General features: G+C 38.3%; 1 long non-coding RNA gene across 2 annotated transcripts in view; it reads right to left on the bottom strand.

Annotated features, from left to right (window-relative positions):
- The window catches only part of LOC149747693 (uncharacterized), a 68,908-nt gene that overhangs the window by 48,542 nt on the left and 1,333 nt on the right, over positions 1-19,033 (bottom strand). The window contains exon 2 of one of the 2 annotated variants that reach the window (XR_016395360.1): positions 18,470-18,542. This is a non-coding gene — a long non-coding RNA (uncharacterized LOC149747693). Of the gene's footprint in view, positions 1-5,613; positions 18,543-19,033 lie in introns of those variants that run through there. The other variant, XR_016395361.1, reaches the window with a different exon arrangement.

Below are 19,033 nucleotides of genomic sequence, written 5' to 3'. Positions count from 1 at the left end.
TCCAGAATGGCTGTATCTTTTTACATTCCCATCTGCAATGTGTGAGTGATCTAGTTTCTCTGCATCCTCACCCTCATTTGGCATATTGCTACATTTTATTTTAGCCATCCTGATACGTATATAGTGATATCTCATTGTGGTTTAAATTTGTATTTTGCTAATTGCTAATTTTTTTCCTTTTTCTTGTTTTTAAAACATTTTTATTTTATTTTGGAGTATAGCTGATTACTAACAATGTTGTGTTAGTTCCAGGTGTACAGCAAAGTGCTCAGTACTCTGTAATAACCTAAATGGGAAAAGAATTTGTAAAAGAATAGATACATGTATATGTATAATTGCTATTTATTTTTGAACAGCTTTTTATGTGCTTATTTGCCATCTGTAAATCCTCTTCAGTGCTACACATGTTCACGTCCTTCTCCGTTTTCTTTCCTGTGTTTTTAAAAATAATTTATTTATTTCTGGCTGCATTGGGTCTTTGTTGCTGTGCATGGGCTTTCTCTGCTTGAGGTGAGTGGGGGCTGCTCTTCATTGCGGTGTGCGGGCTTCTTATTGAGATGGCTTCTCTTGTTGCCGAGCACGGGCTCTAGGTGGGCAGGCTTTGGTAGTTGTGGCTCACAGGCGCTAGAGTGCAGGCTCAGTAGTTGTGGCACACAGGCTTAGTTGCTCCTCGGCATGTGGGATCTTCCCGGACCAGGGCTTGAACCCATGTCCCCTGCACTGGCTGAAGGATTGACCGCTGCACCACCAGGGAAGTCCCCTTTGCCCATTTTCTAATTGGACTGTTTTTTTTTTTAACTGTTCAGTTTTGAGAGTTCTTTATGTATTCTAGAAATAAGTTCTTTGTCAGATATGTGGTTTGCAATTATACTCTCAGTCTATAGTTTGTCTTTTTCATCCTCTTCACAGGATCTTTCACAGAGCAAAAGGTTTTAATTTTGATGAGGTTCATGAACAATTTTTTCATTTTATAGATACTGTTTTTGGTGTCATATATAAAAATTCTTTGTTTATCCCTATGCACCAAAGATGTTTGGCCAATGTTTGTTGTTTTTTTTTTTAAGTTTTACATGACCTGCTTTACATTTAAGTTCATAATCCATTTTGAGATAATTTTTGTAAAAAGTGTTTGACTTAGGTTGAGGTTCACTTCTGTTTGGCTTATGAATGCCCAATAATTCCAGCCCTATTTGCTGAAAAGGCTATCCTTCCTCTATTGAATTTCTCCTGAACCTTTGCTAAAAATCACTTGGCCATATTTGTGTGGGCCTATTTCTGTGTTCTCTATTCTATTCCATTGATCTATCAGTCTATCCGTGTGCCAGTATCATACAGTCTTGGGTACTGTAGCTATATATTAAGATTTAACATTGGATAGAGTGATTCCTCCTACTTCATTCTTTTTTTTTGAAAATTATTATAATTATTCTAGGTCCTGCACCTTTACCTATAAATTTTACAGCAAGCTTGTCTATGTTATAAAATACCTTGCTGAGATTTTGACCAGAATTGCATTAAATCTATAGCAATCAATTTGGGGAGAATTCATATCTTTACTATACTGAGTAATGTATGAACACAGTGTGTTTATCCATTTGTTTAGGTCTTCTCTTATTTCTTTCATCAGCATTTTGTAATTTTCAGAATACAGATGTTGTATATGTTTTATTAGATTTATATGTAAGTATTTTTCTTTGGAGCAATTGTAAATGGCATTGTGGTTTTAATTTCAGTTTCCACATGTTGTCAATGTCAATACATAGAAATGCAACTGGGTTTTGTGCATCGACCTTGTATCTTGAGATCTTGCTGAACTCACTAAATAGTTCTGGGATTGTGTGTGTGTGCATGTGTGTGTAAATTCTTTGGAATTTTCTATGTCGACACTAACATCATTGGTGATAGGGACAGTATTATTTCCTCCTTTCTAATATGTATGTCATGTCTTTTAATTTCTTTTTCTTGCTTTATTGAACTGGCTAGAACTTCTAGCCACTTCACTATAGTGGTGAAAGTGGACATCCAAGGACATCTTAGGGGAAAAGCATTCAGCCTTAGGCCAGTAACTATGTTAGCTGTAGGTTTTTGTAGATGTTCTTTAACAAGTTGAGAAGGTTCCCCTTTATTCCTAGCTTACTGAGGCCTTTTTTTTTTTTTTTTTTTTTTGCCACACCACTTGGCTTGCGGCTTGCAGGATCTTAGTTCCCCGATCAGGGACTGAACCCATCCTGGCAGTGAAAGCACCAATTCCTAACCACTGGATTGCCAGGGAATTCCCATTACTGAGTCTTTTTATCACAAACAGATGTTGGATGTTGTCAAATGCCTTTTCTGCATCAATTGATATGACTATATGCTTTTTCTTCTTTAGCCTGTTGATTTGGTGGATTTATGAGTTGATACTTGAACACTGAACCAGCCTTGTATTCCTTGTATTATGGTATATCAATCTTTTTACACATTGCTGGAATGATCTTACTATTTCATGGGTATTACTGCACCTAAGTTCATGAGATATATTGGTTTATAGTTTTCTTTTGGCTTACTGTCTTTATCTGGTCTTGGTACCAAGGTAATACTAGCTTCACAGAATGAATTAGGTATTCTCTGTAGAGACTGTATAGAATTGGTGTTAATTCTTCTTTAAAGTTTTGGCAGAATTCTCCAGAGACACCATGTAAGCCTAGAGATTTCTTTTTTGAGAGTTAAAAAGTTATGCACTCAATTTCCTTAATAGCTGTAGGGCTATTCAAATGATCTGTTTCAGGGAATTCTCTGGTGGTTCAGTGGTTAGGACTCCACACTTTCACTGCCAAGCCCAGGTTCAATTCCTGATTGGGGAACTAAGATCCCACAAGCCGCACGTGACCAAAAAAACAAAACAAAACAAAAAACAACAAAAAAATACAAATGATTTGTTTCATATTGAGCAAGTTGTGGTAGTCTGTGTTTTTGAGTAACTGGCTCATTTCATCTAAGTTGTTAAATTTATATGTATAGAGTTGTAGTATTTCCTTATCTTTTTGATGTCTGCGGAGTCTGTAGTGGTATTCCGTTTAATTTCTGATATTGATAATTAGTGTCTTCTCTTATTCACTGTCAGTCTTGCTGGAGGTTTGTTAATTTTCTTTCACTGATTTTCTCTATTGTTTTCCTATTTTCAATTTTATTCATATCTCTCTTTATATTTATTATTTTCTTCCTTCTCCTTGCTTTCAGTTTATCTTGCACTTCTTTTCCTAGTTTCTTGAGGTGAGACTTTTCTTTGACCCATGTATTTTTCAGAAGTGTGTTGTTTAGTTTCCAAGTGTTTGGAGATTTTCCTGTTATCGTTCTGTTATTCATTTTTAGTTTGATTCCATTGTGGTTGGATAACATATGCAGTATGATTTCAAATTCTTTTAAATTTACTGAGAATTGTTTTATGGCCCAGGATATGATCTATCTTGATATATATTCCATGGACACCTAATAAGAATGCATATTTTGGAACTTCCCTGGTGGTCCAGTGGGTAAGGCTCCGAGCTCCCAATGCAGAGGGCTCAGGTTCCATCCCTGGTCAGGGAACTAGATCCTGCATGCATGCCGCAACTAAGAGTTTGCATGCTGCAACTAAGAAGCCCGCATGCCGCAACTAAGAAGTTTGCACGCCGCAACTAAAAAAGATCCCGCATGCCGCAACAAAGATCCTGTGTGCCACAACTAACTCCAGTGCAGCCAAAATAAATAATAAATTTTAAAAAGAAAAGAATGCATATTTTGCTGTTATTGGGTTGGTATCTATAGATGTTGATGAGATCCTACTGGTTGTTGGTGGTGTTAAGTTTTTTATATCTTTATTTTCTGTCTAGCTATTCTATCAACTATTGAAAGAAGGGTGTTGAAGTCTCCAACTATTATTGTGAATTTGCCTATTTCTTCTAGCTCTGTCAGTTTTTGTTCCACATAATTCGCAGCTCTGTTGTCTGGTGCATACATATTTTTAATTGGTATGTCTTCTTGGTGGATTGACCCTTTCATTATGATATAATGGCCACCTCTATCTCTGGTAGTTTTCTTTGCTCTGAAGTTGTCTTTATGTGATATTAACATAGCTACTCCTACTTTCTTTTGATTAATGTTTGTATATCTTTTAAAATTCTTTTACATTCAGTCTACTTATATGATTATCTTTGACATGAGCTTATTGTAGACATAATATAGTTAGGTCATGTTTTTTAATCCATTCTGCAAATCTTGTCCTCTAATTGGTGTATTTAGATCATTTACATTTAATGTAATTAATGATATGTTAGAGCTTAAGTCTGCCATTCTATTTTTTGCTTTCTGTGTCTTCTCTTTGTTTTCTATTTCTCTGGTTTCTTCTTCCCAGACATACTGTGGATTACTTGAACTTTTTTTTTTAATACATTTATTTATTTATTTATTTATGGCTGCGTTGGGTCTTCGTTGCTGTGTGCGGGCTTTTCTCTAGTTGTGGCAAGTGGGGGCTACTCTTCGTTGCAGTGCACGGGCTTCTCATTGCGGTGGCTTATCTTGTTGTGGAGCATGGGCTCTAGGTGCGTGGGCTTCAGCAGTTGTGGAATGTGGGCTCAGTAGGTGTGGCTCATGGGCTCTAGAGCACAGGCTCAGTAGTTGTGTATGGGTTTAGTTGCTCTGCGGAATGTGAGATCTTCCCTGACCAGGGCTCAAACCTGTGTCCCCTGCACTGGCAGGCAGATTGTTAACCACTGTGCCACCAGGGAAGTTCCTACTTGAACATTTTGGAAGAATTACATTTTGATTTATCTATAGTGTTTTTCCCCAACTTTACAGAGATATAATTGATATATAACATTCTGTAAGTTTAAGATGTACAACATGTTGATTTCATACACTTATATATTGCAAAATGATTACCACTGCTATGTTTTTCTAATTAGCTATTTTAATTACCTATGCTTAAAATTTTGGCAAAATATGCATAACATAAAATTTCCCATATTTAATCATTTTAAATATGCAACTCAGTACACTCACTGTGTCATACAGCCATCACCACTATTCATTTCAGTAACTTTTTCATCATCCCAAACAGAAACTCCGTACCCCTTAAACAGTAACTCCCCATTTTCCCCTTATCTATAGTATTTTTAATTTTACTCTTTGTAAATTTTTTTTTTAGTGGTTGCTCTAGGTATAACATTATACATACTTATCACAGTCTACTAGTGTCCTTTTACCAATGCAAGTTAAGTATAGAAAGCTTATCTCCCTTTATGTGTTGCCCTCCCTCTTAATATAATTGTCTTAAATACTTACTCTACATACATTTAGAACCACATCAAACAGTATTATAATTTTTGCTTGCACTGTAAATTTAGAAAACCCAAGAAGAGAAGGAAAGTCTATAGTACATACCAATCTTTTTGCTTATTATGTTCCTTCTTTCTTTCTGATGTTCCAATTTTCTTTTTTGTTTTCTTTGTTTGGAAAATATTCTTTTTGGTATGTCTGCGGGTGACAAATTCTCCTTGTTTTCCTTCAACAAGAATGCCAAGATTTCCCTTTCATTACTTAAAAATATTTTCATTGGGCATAGAATTCTGCGTTGACAATCCTTTCCTTTTAGTACCTGAAAAATGTTGTGCCAAGATTGGTTCAAGATGGTGGAGTAGAAGGACGTGCACTCAGTCCCTCTTGGGAGAGCACTGGAATCACAACTAACTGCTGAACAGTCATCGACAGGAAGACACTGGAACTCACCAGAAAAGATACCCCACATCCAAAGACAAAGCAGAAGCCACAGTGAGATGGTAGGAGGGGCGCAATCACAATAAAATCAAATCCCATAACTGCTGGGTGGGTGACTCACAAACTGGAGAACACTTATACCACAGAAGTCCACCACTGGAGAGAGGGTTCTGAGCCCCACGTCAGGCTTCCCAACCTGGGGGTCCGGCAATGGGAGGAGGGATTCCTAGAGAATCTGACTTTGAAGGCTAGCGGGATTTGATTGCAGGACTCCAACAGGACTGGGGGAAACAGACACTCCACTCTTGGAGGGCACACACAAAGTAGTGTGCGCATCGGGACCCAGGGAAAGGAGCAATGACCCCATAGGAGACTGAACCAGACTTACCTGCTAGTGTTGGAGGGTCTCCTGCAGAGGCAGGGGGTGGCGGTGGCTCAATGTGAGGACAAGGGCACTGACAGCAGAAGTTCTCGGAAGTACTCCTTTGCGGGAGCTCTCCCAGAGTCACCATTAGCCCCACCAAAGGGCCAGGTATGCTCCAGTGTTGGGTCACCTCAGGCCAAACAACCAACAGGGAGAGAACCCAGCCCCACCCATCAGCAGACAAGTGGATTAAAGTTTTACTGAGCTCTGCCCACCAGAACAACACCCAGCTCTACCCACCACCAGTCCCTCCCATCAGGAAACTTGCACAAGCCTCTTAGATAGCCTCATCCACCAGAGGGCAGACAGCAGAAGCAAGAAGAACTACAATCCTGCCTGTGGAACAAAAAATTCATTCACAGAAAGATAGACAAGATGAAAAGGCAGAGCGCTACGTACCAGATGAAGGAACAAGATAAAACCCCAGAAAAACAACTAAATGAAGTAGAGGTAGGAAACCTCCAGAAAAAGAATTCAGAATAATTATAGTGAAGATGATCCAGGACCGCAGAAAAAGAAAACAGGCAAAGATCGAGAAGATGCAAGAAACGTTTAACGAAGACGTAGAAGAATTAAAGAACAAACACCTAGAAGAATTAAAGAACAAACAAACAGAGATGAACAATACAATAACTGCAATGAAAAATACACTAGAAGGAATCAATAACAGAATAATTGAGGCAGAAGAACGAATAAGTGACCTGGAAGACAGAATGGTAGAATTCACTGCTGCAGAACAGAAAAAAGAAAAAAGAATGAAAAGAAACGAAGACAGCCTAAGAGACCTCTGGGACAACATTAAACGCAACAACATTCGCATTATAGGGGTCCCAGAAGGAGAAGACAGAGAGAAAGGACCCAAGAAAATAACTGAAGAGATTATAGTTGAAAATTCCCTAACACGGGAAAGGAAACAGCCACCCAAGTCCAGGAAGCGCAGAGAGTGCCAGGCAGGATAAACCCAAGGAGAAACACGCTGAGACACACAGTAATCAAACTGACAAAAATTAAAGACAAAGAAAAATTATTGAAAGCAACAAGGGAAAAACGACAAATAACATATAAGGGAACTCCCATAAGGTTAACAGCTGATTTCTCAGCAAAAACTCTACAAGCCAGAGGGAGTGGCATGATGTATTTAAAGTGATCAAAGAGGAGAACCTACAACCAAGATTACTCTACCTGGCAAAGCTCTCATTCAGATTCAACAGAGAAATCAAAAGCTTTGAAGACAAGAAGAAGCTAAGAGAATTCAGCACCACCAAACCAGCTCTACAACAAATGCTAAAGGACCTTCTTTAAGTGGGAAACACAAGAGAAGAAAAGGACCTACAAAAACAAACCCATAACAATTAAGAAAATGGTAATAGGAACATACATATCGATAAATACCTTAAACGTGAATGGATTAAATGCTCCAACGAAAAGACACAGACTGGCTGAATGGATACAAAAACAAGACCCATATACATGCTGTCTACAAGAGACCCACTTCAGACCTAGGGTCACATACAGGCTGAAAGTGAGGGGATGGAAAAAGATATTCCATGCAAATGGAAATCAAAAGAAAGCTGGAGTAGCAATACTCATATCAGATAAAATAGATTTTAAAATAAAGAATTTTACAAGAGACAAGGAAGGACACTACATAATGATCTAGGGATCAATCCAAGAAAAAGATATAACAATTATAAATATATATGCAGCCAACACTGGAGCACCTCAATACATAAGGCAACTGCTAACAGCTATAAAAGAGGAAATCAACAGTAACACAATAATAATGGGGGACCTTAACACCTCACTTATACCAATGGACAGATCATCTAGACAGAAAATAAATAAGGCAACACAAGCTTTAAATGACACAATAGACCAGATAGATTTAATTGATATTTATAGGACATCCCATCCAAAAAGAGCAGATTACACTTTCTTCTCAAGTGCACATGGAACATCTCCAGTATAGATCACATCTTGGGTCACAAATCAAACCTCCGTAAATCTAAGAAAACTGAAATAATATCAAGCATCTTTTCTGACCACAACACTATGAGATTAGAAACCAATTACAGGGGAAAACTTTTAAAAACACAAACATGTGGAGGCTAAACAATACATTACTAAATAACCAAGAGATCACTGAAGAAATCAAAGAGGAAATCAAAAAATACCTTGAGACAAATGACAATGAAAACACGATGATCCAAAACCTATGGGATGCAGCAAAAGCAGTTCTAAGAGGGAAGTTTATAGCAGTACAAGCCTACCTCAAGAAACAAGAAAAATCTCAAAGAAGTAATCTAACCTTACACCTAAAGGAGCTAGAGAAAGAACAAACAAAACCCAAAGGTGGTAGAAGGAAAGGAATCATAAAGATCAGAGTAGAAATAAATGAAATAGAAACAAAGAAAACAATAGCAAAGATCCATAAAACTAAAAGCTGGTTCTTTCAGAAGGTAAACAAAATTGATAAACCATTAGACATACTCATCGAGAAAAAGAGGGAGGACTCAAATCAATAAAATTAGAAATGAAAAAGGAGAAGTTACAACAGACACCACAGAAATACAAAGCACCCTAAGAGACTACTACAAGCAACTCTATGCCAATAAAATGGACAACCTGGAAGAAATGGACAAATTCTTAGAAAGGGATAACCTTCTAAGACTGAACCAGGAAGAAATGGAAAATATGAACAGACCAATCACAAGTAATGAAATTGAAACTGCGATTAAAAATCTTCCAACAAAAAAGTCCAGGACCAGATGGCTTCACAGGTGAATTCTATCAAACATTTAGAGAAGAGCTAACACCCATCCTTCTCAAACTCTTCCAAAAAACTGCAAATGATGGTACACTCCCAAACTCATTCTATGAGGCCACCATCACCCTGATACCAAAACCAAAGACAGTACAAAAAAATAAAATGACAGAGCAATATCACTGATGAATATAGATGCAAAAATCCTCAAAAAAATACTAGCAAACAGAATCCAACACACATTAAAAGGATCATACACCATGATCAAGTGGGATTTATCCCAGGGATGCAAGGATTCTTCAATGTGATACACCATATTAACAAATTGAAGAATTAAAACCATATGATCACCTCAACAGATGCAGGAAAAGCTTTTGACAAAATTCAACACCCATTTATGATAAAAACTCTCCAGAAAGTGGGCATAGAGGGAACCTACCTCAACTTAATAAAGGCCATATATGACAAACCCACAGCAAACATTATTCTTAATGGTGAAAAACTGAAAGCAGTTCCTCCAAGATCAGGAACAAGATAAGGATGTCCACTCTTGCCACTATTATTCAACATAGTTTTGAAAGTGCTAGCCACAGTAATCAGAGAAGAAAAAGAAATAAAAGGAATCCAAATTGGAAAAGAAGAAGTAAAACTTTCACTGTTTGCAGGTGACATGATACTAAACATAGAGAATCCTAAAGATGCCACCAGAAAACTACTAGAGCTAATCAATGAATCTGGTAAAGTTGCAGGATACAAAATTAATGCACACAAATCTCTTGCATTCCTATACACTAATGATGAAAAATATGAAACAGAAATTAAGGAAACACTCCCATTTACCACTGCAACAAAAAGAATAAAATACCTAGAAATAAACCTACCTAGGGAGACAAAAGACCTGTATGCAGAAAATTATAAGACACTGATGAAAGAAATTAAAGATGATACAAACAGATGGAGAGATATACCATGTTCTTGGATTGGAAGAACCAACATTGTGAAAATGACTATATTACCCAAAGCAATCTACAGATTCAATGCAATCCCTATCATATTACCAGTGGCATTCTTTACAGAACTAGAACAAAAAATCTTAAAATTTGTATGGAGACACAAAAGACCCCGAACAGCCAAAGAAGTCTTGAGGGAAAAAAACGGAGCTGGAGGAATCAGACTTCCTGACCTCAGACTATACTACAAAGCTACAGTAAGCAAGACAATATAGTACTGGCACAAAAACAGAAATATACATCAATGGAACAGGATAGAAAGCCCAGAGATAAACCCACACACCTATGGTCGACTAATCTACGAAAAAGGAGGCAAGGATATACAATGGAGAAAGGACATTCTCTTCAATAAGTGGTGCTGGGAAAACTGGACAGCTACATGTAAAAGCATGAAATTAGAACACTCCCTATCACCATACACAAAATGAATTCAAAATGGATTAAAGACCTAAGTGTAAGACCAGACACTATAAAACTCTTAGCGGAAAACATAGGAAGAACACTCTTTGACATAAATCACAGCAAGATCCTTTTTGACCCACCTCCCAGAGTAATGGAAATAAAAACAAAAAATAAACAAATGGGACCTAATGAAACTTAAAAGCTTTTGCACAGCAAAGGAATCCATAAACAAGACAAAAAGACAACCCTCAGAATGGGAGAAAATATTTGCAAACAAATCAATGGACAAAGGATTAATCTCCAAAATATATAAACATCTCATGTAGCTCAATATTAAAAAAACAAAGAACCCAATCAAAAAATGGGCTGAAGATCTAAATAGACTTTTCTCCAAAGAAGACGTACAAATGGCCAATAAGCACATGAAAAGCTGCTCAACATCACTAATTATTAAAGAAATGCAAATCAAAACTACAATGAGGTATTACCTCACATCAGTTAGAAAGGGTATCATCAGAAAATCTACAAACAACAAATGCTGGAGAGGGTGTGGAGAAAAGGGAACCATCTTGTACTGTTGGTGGGAATGTAAATTGATACAGCCACTATGGAGAACAGTATGGAGGTTTCTTAAAAAACTAAAAATAGAATTACCATGTGACCCAGCAATCCCACTACCAGGCATATACTCAGGGAAAACCATAATTCAGAAAGACACATGCAACCCAATGTTCATTGCAGCACTATTTACAATAGCCAGGTCATGGAAGCAACCTAAATGACCACTGACAGACAAATGGATAAAGAAGATGTGGTACATATATACAATGGAATATTACTCAGCCATAAAAAGGAATGAAATCGGGTCATTTGTAGAGATGTGGCTGGATCTATGTCATACACAGTGAAATAAGTCAGAAAAACAAATATCATATTAATGAATATATGTGGAACCTAGAAAAATGGTACAGATGAACCAGTTTGCAGGGCAGAAATCGAGACACAGATATAGGGAACAAACGTATGGACACCAAGGGGGGAAAGCGTCAGGGGGAGTGGTGGTGGTGGTGTGATGAATTGGGAGATTGGGATTGACACATATAAACTAATATGTATGAAATGGATAACTAATAAGAACCTGCTGTGTAAAAAAATTCTAAAATTCAAAATAAAAAAGAAAAATGTGCCACTTCCTCCTGGCCTCTGTGGTTCAGGTGAGAAATCTGCTGCAATTTGTTTTGGTTTTCCCCTATACAAAATGGTGTCATTTCTTTCTGGCTGTTTTCAAGATATTTTCTTTTTATTTTTCAGAAGTTTAACTGTCATATGTCTTGGATTAGAATTCTTTGGGTTTATCTAACAGTATTTGGTATTTGTTCAACTTGAATTCATAGGTTTATATCTTTTGCCAAGTTAGGGAAGTTTTCAGCTATGATTTCTCTGAATACTTTTTAAGTCTTCCTCTCATTCTCCTCTCCTTCTGTGACTACAGTGATATGATTGTTACTTTAAAAAACAAAACACCCCACAGTCACTGAGACTCTGTCCATTTTATTCCAGACTATTTTCTCTCTGTTTTTCAGAGTCGGTAAGTTCTACTGGTCTGTTCCTCAAGTTCACTGATTCTATCCTCTGCTATCTTCACTCTATTATTGAGCCCAAACAGCAAGTTTTTGTTTTTTGTTTTTTTTGCAGTACGCAGGCCTCTCACTGTTGCGCCCTCTCCCGTTGCGGAGCACAGGCTCCGGACGCGCAGGCCCAGCAGCCATGGTTCACGGGCCCAGCCGCTCTGCGGCATGTGGGATCTTCCCGGACCGGGGCACGAACCTGTGTCCCCTGCATCGGCAGGCGGACTCCCAACCACTGCGCCACCAGGGAAGCCCAACAGCAAGCTTTTAATTTTACTTATGTATTTTTCAGTTCTATCATTTCCATTTCATTTTTTAATAATTTCTATATCTTTGCTGAATTATTTGTCTTCAGTTTCAAGAAAGTTTGTAAATGATTGAAGTATTTTTTTGATAGCTTTAACATAATTATCGGATAATTCCAACATTTGATTCACCTCATTGTTGGCATCTATTGATTGTCTTTTCTCATTCATGTTGTGATTTTCCTGGTTGTTGGATGAGTAATTTTTTAAAAAATTGGATAGTGAACATTCTTGATAGCATATTAACAAAGCTCTGGATCACATTTCATTTTCATCTTCTTTTTCCTTGTTCTTTAGCAGGCAGTCCCCTGTTGAGATTTAGCATATGGGCGGCTGGGTATGTATGTTTAGTTTCTCTCTAAGCCCTGCCAACACCACCTCGGCAAAAGTGGAGCACTGACTCATGCTGCCTTGTCGCAAATAGGTGGGGTGGAAGTTCAGCACTCCCCTTGCTCCACTGACAACTTCCCAGTGCACTCGGGGCGCCAACTCCCACTGTCTTGTTGCCTCTTAGTGGGGCTGTAGGGCTTAGCTCAGCTCCCTGCTCAACGTGTTTGATACCACTTGCTGGGGGAATTGGAGCACCACCTGCTTTTGCCAGGCAGGAGATGGAAGATCAGCTTCCTGACTCAGCCCTGCCAAAACCATCCTGCAGAGGAATTGGAGTGCTGCCTCCACGTCCATGGAGTAAAGGGGGTTGAGTGGAAATTAAGTCCCTGCTCAGCTCTGCTGATACCATGCTAGGGGGAGAGGATACAGTTTTTTGTGTGTTTGGCTGGAGTAGGACGGATATTGCCAACAAAGTTTTCATTGTTAGGCCATTCTTTTTTCCATTCGTTGATGAGGGCTCTTCTTGGAGCTTTTGTCTGTGCCTGTTTGTGGTGCTGGGTTGAAGGCTTCTGCAGTGCCCCATCTGAGATATGAGAGGAAACCTGTGAATTTACCACCATGGCATTTCTCAAGTCCCAAGACCCCTATGCAGACCAACTTCTTCCTACCTTTCAAAACATTCCTATGTTTGTTCCTATGTATGTTCTTCCTACCTTTCAAAACATTCCTATGTTTGTTTTCTGTGCTATGTCCAGAGTTTTTTAGGAACAGCCTGGAGGAATGGGATTACTTCACGTTTGTGGAACTGGAAGTCTCAAAAGGCCATTTTTAAGCACTTGCTTAGTTTACTACCTGGAGTCTCCCCCAGGTTGTCAAAAGTCATGAATCTTTACAACCTAGACTCTGCCCTGAAGAGAGGCATAGTAAGATACATAAACAGATGAATCAAATGCATACATAATAAGAGGAAATAACAGCACCCCAAATTTTTATAGGGCTTCATGGTTTACAGAGTACTTTCTATATATCTATATATATATATTCTTATACATTTACTAATTACATGTATACATTTACTATTGAAAACATATTTATATTACTTTATAAATAAATATATATAACTCAGTGATATTGCAAGGTGGGTGAAGTAGATACTGTTATTTAAAAAAAAATAAAGGCTGTTTGGTTAAGATTCTTACCAAAGAATCTTAAGTAGAAATGTTACAATTTTTGTGAATTTTAGCCCTAGACTCCTATTACCTAACCACACTACTTAGGATAAATGATCTTTTGTTTTATTAGAAACCCCATGTTAACAAGTAATCATGGAGCATAATTTTGCTTTCTTGAGGTACACTGCTTATGGGTTTTGGAGTCAGATTCAAATTCAAATTCCAGCTCCACTGTGTATTAGCTGTGTAATCTTCGAGAAATTACTTAACCCCTCTCTGCCTCAGTTTCTTCATCTGTAAAATACTGATAAAAATAATATTTACTTCAAAAGATTGCTTTGGATAATCACACATTTAAAGCAAAGTGCCTGGCATATTGTAAGCACTCAATAAATAGAGGCTATTATTATTACTTGGATAAATAAACAAAGCCGGGGCGGGGTGGGGGGAACCCATTGCATTTCCATAATGAGGAAGTAATGATTCAGAATCAAAGATTTCAAAAGCAGGGAGGGTGCATCTACCCATTCCTGTTCGGCTGTGTAGTACCTCACATGTTGCTTAATAAACACTGACATCTCTGTAATTCTAGAACTGGAAGGGACTTAAAGGTCATCTATTTCAAGCTTCTCATTTTACATATAAGGAAACTGAGCCTGAGAGGGGTTGAATGAATTACTTCAGGGTTACAGTGCTAGCACCCTTCTCGTTACACCTGACCTGGTAAACCACACAAAAGAGTGAGCAGGAAACAAAGTAAAGAAAGACACCAGGATTCCAAAAAGAAAAAGATTCAGACCGATAAAACTTGAGGGAGCAGGTCCAAAAGGTGTAAATACCTCCCTACGGGACGTCATATATGAGGGCAATGCCTACATATCATCCTCGTAGAGATCTATAATGGGGTATCTAAACTAGAAGGCAACCAGTGAGTGGCTTACAGAAGGGGTGAAGGCTACATTGGGGTGGGCTTTGTTGGTGAGAGAGGCTGTCTTCTACAAACATTAGTGATGTGGAAAGAAGGTGGTAATGGATACAGAAGGAAAGGCATTATTGTCAACACTGCCTGTCCAATCCCTAACAGTAGGTCATTATGGCAGGCAAGTATCATCCGTGTCGGCAAACAGGCATGTAAGTGGCAATATGCCCCAAACCACAGAGGAGATATAAAAGAAGTGAAAAACATTCAGATCAATATTTTTTGCTAGTAGTTATGCTTTCACCCATTTCTTTTTTTTAATTTTATTTTTGACTGCGTTGGGTTTTCGTTGCTGCTCGCGAGCTTTCTCCAGTTGAGGTGAGTTGGGGCTACGCGGGCTTCTCATTGCTGTGGCTTCTCTTGTTGCGGTGCACGGGCTTTAAGCGCACGGGCTTCAGTAGTTGTGGCTTGTGGGCTCTAGAGCTCAGGCTCAGTAGTTGTGGCGCACAGGCTTAGTTGCTCCGGGGCTGTGGGATCTTCCCAGACCAGGGATCGAACCCGTGTCCCCTGCATTGGCAGGCATATTCTTAACCACTGTGCTACCAGGGAAGTCCACCCATTTCTTAAATTATTCTTAGTAGCAATTTCCAGAAATGTCCATGTGGAGATTATTTTTTTGGCTTAAAAATGATGAAAATTGATTTTTAAAGAAACGATGAAAAGGAATGTTATTTTTTGTAATCCAGCATTTCATAATAATGCATTTTATCAATTTAACCTTACTTTCATATTGGCTGTCAGCTAGAACAGTCAGTAAATGAGCAAGGTCTCTTAAACAAGGTCTGTTTTTTACAATTATAAACACAGTCTTTCTTACTCATATCTGAAAGTGCATTTTGCATAAAAGCATATTTTTAAAGCAGTTTTTTAATAGATTCTCAAATCTGAAAGACGAAATTTTGACTTTTTCTGTCTTGCCTCTGTCTAGTTTCAAGCTAAGAATAAGTCAAAATGAAAAGAATACATATGAGAATAAGGGTGAATGCTAAGTTATAGTTAACTATTAAACATTTCAAAAAGATGGCATGAGCAGTTCTAAAAACTTCTTTTTGTTAGAGAAATGTTAAGTGGACAGTAAAAGCGGTTTACAAAATAGTTACATATAACGAAGGCTACCCTTCACATATGGGTCTATGTGTATATGCAGGAAAAACTCTGGAAATTCACCCCAGATGTTAAAAGTGATTTTTTTTTTTCTGGGTCTTGGGATTTCACGGGTTGATTATTTCTGTTCACCTATTTGTATTTTCTGATTTTCTTACAATGAACATGTATTTTGGTCATAAGACAAAGGGGTTTTTCCCCTCTTCTTTCTTTCTTTGGATTGTTTTCTTAAATGTTACAGAGAAAGGAATCTGGAGTGGAGGGGAGGACCAATGCAAAGACCAGAATAATTGCAAATGAAAGGTTCTCTAGACTGAACAAAATATGGGTCAGGAGTCCATTTGATACTGGATGGGGTTTTTGTTTGTTGGCTGGTTGGTGTTAGTGTGTGAGTGAATTATTTTTTGTTGTGTGGTAAAAATGCAATCATAGAAAAATAATGTTGCAGTTGTTCTGAAAATGGACTTTTTCGGTTGTTGCTTCTACAGACCCTTCTCTGAGAAATCAAGGTTTAGGCTTAAAGCAATTGTGCACTGGGTAGGAAGGGCCAATACAAAGTAAGGAGAGAACATAAAGATCTCTGCCCTTAAAATTACTATTTTTCTCTCCTCGGTTAAATTTGAGACCTCTTCTCCTCTTGTTTATTTTCTTTCCTTTAACAAATACCTAGAGCACTTTTTCTGTGTTGATTAAATCATAGGAGAGGAAAGAAAAGTCAGCCCTGACCTAGGTGCTAACAATCTAGTTGAGAAAAAAAGGAACACATTGGAAAAGTTAACTAAAAAGACAGGGGCAGTATACATTTAAGCATTAAATGACTGAACAGCGAAGTCCTCCAGCAGTTAAAGGAGTGGCTGGTAACTTTACTATGGTCATGGTCTAGATCAGTACTGTTCAACTGAACTTTCTACAGCAATGAAAATGTTCATACTGTGCTAATTAAGACAGTAGCTACTAGCCATGTGTGGTTACTGAGTAGTTGAAATGCGGTTAGTACAATTGAGAAAATGAACTAAAAATTTTTTTAATTAAAATTTTAAATAGCTACATATGGCTGATGACTACCATATTGGGGAGTGGTAGACCAAGATCTGGAAAAAGGTATCAATAGTGAAAGGTATCAATAGTGAAAGGTATCAATAGTAATAGGAATTGTCCTGTTACTTGAAGAAAGGGGAGGATCTGAGTAGCTGAGAATAAAGAAAAGCATGCTAGAAGAAGAAAAAGCATGAAGAAGCTGTACTCAATTCACCTGGAAAGTGTGAAAGTGCCCAGTGTTTGGATGGGGGATTGTGATGTGTCACTATGCTGGGCAGACCATGCAGCTGAGAATTAGGATTTGAAGCTGCAAGTAATGGGGACTCGTGACTACTTCTGTTCAGTGGATAATAATAGCTCTTACCATATGCCAGGCATTATTATATTGAGTGCCTTACATGGATTGTCTGATTTAATTCTCTGTTTTTTGGTCTGATTTAATTCTTATAACAACCTTTTGAGGGGAATGAAGATTCACCTGGTGGGACTGTAGAGGTAAGAGATAAAGGCAGGTAAGAGAAGCAATTATAACCTTGGAAACATGTCAAAAGTACTAAGGAAGGTGAAGGATGTAGAAACTAAAAAGCCTCATTTAAGACATTAGGAAGTTAGACTCAACAGAACATGTGGAGGGTGAATGGAAAAGGGAGTGAGACAATCTTCATCCTTAGGGATACTGATGAGGACAAAATCCTGGGAAGCACCAATAATTCTGGGGTGACTGAAAGCAGCTGACTTAGTAGACGGATCTTGAGAAGGATGTAGTTGGCAATGGAAACAGGTTAGTGGAGTCAAGAAATCTGATGGGGAAAAGGTTTTCAAGAATCCTAGAGGTAAGTTAATGATGAGGATGGTGAAGTGGCAGAGGAACATGGGAGAGTTAAGGTAATGCTGACGAAAACTGAGGAGTCAAGAGGAGGAAAGTCTGTTGTAGAAGGGAAATACGGATTCTGTTTCTGACATGTTGACTGGAGGTAACGAGTCCTCTGGATGATGATGTCTTGCTAGTTGGGGGGAATGTGAAGCTGGTTTATGAGACACATCAAGGCTGGAGAGGGGCAAGTTTAATGCGTTCTCACAGTATAGCAGGTAAAGGGAAAAGAGAAGGTTGAGGATAGAACCTGGGACGAATGCTCATCCACATAGGTGACTAAATGAGAAAGAAGAGCCAGCAAGGGAGAAGGGGTGACTGAACCATACCATGGCAATGCCCTGAAGGTGAAGGAAGAATTTTAAAAGTGATGGTGAGTCACAATTTTCATGTGTTGCATGATAAATAGTGATGGTGCGAACCCACCCGGAAACCCATTCCGGAGGTCAAGGAAAAAAAGAGTGAGAAAAGGGTGACTGAGCTTATCAAGGAAATCCTTGGAGAAACAGGAGGAACAAGTGCAGAGGATTTTTTTGGGCAGTTTGGCCATGGAAGGACTGAGAGGAAAAGGGAAACAGCTTGAGGAGGGTTACATGAAGGTTTCCCCCATGTCCCCAGGTCAGCTGGCAGCTTAGGAAGGGAGAAGGGACTCTTCTTCCTTTAGGTATTTGACAACAGTTAACAAAATGGATGCTACAGGTAGACATACTTTGAGAAGAGTGGCAGAGGGTGCTGGAGTTGGATGTTTTTCACTTTCTCAGTGAAGCCGGAATCAGGGCCACCTGCCAAGAAAGGAGAAAGGAAATCAGGTTAGGTGGGGAAGAGAAAGAAGATATGTAACAGCAACAGTTGGGGCTGCCCTTGAGAATTACCAAGAAATAAATTACAGGATTGGGTGCTAGACCAACATGTTCCATGACTTTTAACTGCCATCTCAGATTTACTCCTGGGAACCGCCAACAATAGTAACAACCACCATCACTATTTATCATGTGGTTATCATGTGCTTCTGGGTGTTTACACAAATTATCTCACTTACTTTTCCTAACAATGATGTGAAGTGTTATTAATTCTGATTATTTCCAAATTATAAAAAAAGGAAATTGAGGCTCAAAGAGGTTTTACCTTAATTAAAAAAAAAAAAAAAGATTTCATACTATGTTGCCAGGCACTGTTCCAGGCACAGAAAAGACGGACAAGGGGGCTGCCTTCGTGGAACTTTATTGAAGAGGTGCAGACAGAAAAGTAAACGAATAATTTAATCCGATCATTT

The sequence above is a fragment of the Delphinapterus leucas genome, chromosome 13, assembly GCF_059928025.1.
Source record: "Delphinapterus leucas isolate spDelLeu-1000000601 "Yukka" chromosome 13, BTC_Dleu_Yukka2, whole genome shotgun sequence".
In the NCBI taxonomy this organism is placed as follows: Eukaryota; Metazoa; Chordata; class Mammalia; order Artiodactyla; family Monodontidae; genus Delphinapterus; species Delphinapterus leucas.
Note: the sequence above shows the minus strand (reverse complement) of the source record. Positions and strands in the feature narration are given on the sequence as shown.